The sequence below is a fragment of the Triticum urartu genome, chromosome 1A (assembly GCF_056163025.1).
Source record: "Triticum urartu cultivar PI428250 chromosome 1A, HENAU_Tu73, whole genome shotgun sequence".
In the NCBI taxonomy this organism is placed as follows: Eukaryota; Viridiplantae; Streptophyta; class Magnoliopsida; order Poales; family Poaceae; genus Triticum; species Triticum urartu.
Genome location: NC_141873.1, coordinates 197,417,469 through 197,419,917, shown reverse-complemented (window position 1 = coordinate 197,419,917; position 2,449 = coordinate 197,417,469). Strand labels below are relative to the sequence as shown.

General features: G+C 51.0%; 1 pseudogene; it reads left to right on the top strand.

The window, feature by feature from the left end:
* Positions 1–1,253: 1,253 nt before the first annotated feature.
* Positions 1,254–1,896, top strand: LOC147990584 (uncharacterized; annotated as a pseudogene).
* The last annotated feature ends 553 nt before the right edge of the window (positions 1,897–2,449 follow it).

Sequence of the window (2,449 nt, the reverse complement as noted above, 5' to 3'; positions counted from 1 at the left end):
TTTGGTTCGTTGCATCATGTGCATTGCATCATGTCATCATGCCATCATCTCATAAATCTTTTGCAACTCAACTAAATAAATTGCATGGATCTTCGGTCCATTTAAATCGAGGGAATTCACACGGTAATTCTCTTTATAACATATCCTCCCAATATTAGGGAGCTAAATAAAAATATTCCATTCGTTTAGATTCACCGCAAACACACTTGCAAAATATCCCAATGCCTTTGTTATCTTAATTCTTGGTCTCCAACATTGCCATATATTCTTTCATCATATTCCGGAGCTCCACCAAAGAACCTGAACATTTTTGGCCACACCAAACCTAGTCCCAATTCAAAACCATTTGAATTATATTCAAATGAATTTGAATTTAATTCCTACAATCTGGCCACTTCTATTTTTCTGTGGTCATGTTTATTTTTTATGAGTCTAGGAAAATTGTCCTCCTGCTCAAACTCTTTTCCCTAACCCCCCTTCTTTTTCCTCTCTCTCTATTTCATTTCGTTTAAAGTAGAAAGAGAGGAGAGGGAGAGCCCAATCCAGCAAGCCCAGCTGACCCCTCCTCTCTACTGGGCCGGCCCCAAGCCCAACTAACGCTGCTAACCCTAGGCCCGAGCGAAACCCTCTCCTGGTCGATCCCCTCCTCATTCGGTCGTTCCCACCAGCGCAGCCAACCTCTTCTTTTCCTCCTCTCGCTCTCTTCCTCCTGCGTGCTCTTCTGTCCAACCTCTCCTCGTCCAGGAGCTCATCCATCCTCGCGCCAGAGGCTTCCCTGCCGACCTCGTCGACCGCGCGGCTGCCTGCAAGCTCCGTCCAGCGAGGCCCCATGTCCGTTCCCCATCTCTTTCCCCTCTCCTCGCTCGCGCACCGGAGAGGAGCCCCCCGCGCCAGTTCCTCCTGCGAGCTGCGCGTCCTCCTCCAGCCAGTCACCGCCCAGTGCCTGGTCTCCATGGTTGTGCCCGTTCCCGTCGGCCGACCCCATTGCTACCCGTCGCATGCATGCACGCAGAAGAGGATCTCCTCGCCTGCGACCACTTCGGTTGCCGCGCTACCATCAGGCGTGTCCTCCTTGCACCCGAAGCTCTTGCTTCTCTCTGTCACGCCCAACCGCTTGTTTGCCTCTCTAGCTCCCGTCTTTGGTCGGGCATGATCCTTCTGGACCGCACCATCTTGCCTCCTTGCGCGCCCGTGGTCCTCCAGAGGCCCGCGCTGCCTCGCCCGCCTATCAGGAAAGCCATGGCTGCCGCCCCATGGAGTTCCACTGGCCCCGATCCTGTCGGGAACCAGACGAGTCCCGTGTCTGCTTCCTCCCACTGTCCACCACCATCGCCTCCTTGCTGCTGCCCAACCAAGGCCTTGTGATGCTTCATTTCGTATCAAAAGACCATCAAGACCGGCAAGACCCCGACTCCGAACGCCAAGTACTACTACAAACCCAAAGAATTCGGATGCATCAAGTCCCCGAGGAGACCTATTTTTCGTCAAGTTCAACTACCCATATCATCAAGTACCACTACAGCCGGAGACCTCGGACACGCCAAGTACCCCTTCGAGCTATCAATACCGCAAGCGCCAAGTTCCACGACGTCCCAAGTACCATGAGAACATTTGTACCTCTACTGTCGCCGTGGATCCGACAAGTACCTCTACAACAAGTGTACCTCTACCGTCGTCTTCGGAATCACTAAGAACATCAAGAACCCCTTCGAGATGATGAGACCGACAAGTTCAAATGACCCCATGTACCTCTCCGAAAACGAGACGTACACCGCTACCGTCGCAAGAATCGAGACCGACAAGTCCGAAGAAGCAAGTACCACTCCGAACCATGTACGACGACCATCGCCGAAGACCCGTGTAACGCAAACGTGAAGTTCAACTACCGTCGCGTGAACCGCTACTTCCCACGACGACCCCATGAACAACTACTTCCCCTTCGACACGTGTACCCCTACCGCCGAACTCGATCCGTTCCGAATGCTTGCGATGTTTGAGATGCTCGTGTTTGCACCGTGTCCAAATTGTCACTCGTTTCCCTGACACCAACTCGTGGGACACCCGGAATCCGGGAGCGCCCCAGCATCTTTTGCACGCATCCGCACACTTCTCCTTTGCATCGGTATCTCAATCGAGTTACCCGTACCGGAATGCTGCCATGGCACCGTTTTCGTGATCGTTGCCGTGGCACCCCTTTCGTTTCCGCCACGATGACAAATGCTTCATAATGCTCTTGTCAACTTTTAATAAAAATTGCATAAACTTGTTCATGTCATCCGCATCATGATAACAACAATTAAAAATGCTTAAAATTGTTGTTGCATTAAATTGCTAATGCATATGGGGATTTACCGGATTTGTTGTTTGTTATATCCGGCCCCATTTAAATTGTTTAAATGGTATAGTTTTGTTATGCTTCACCTCTTGCCATGTTAACGAACATTTAATA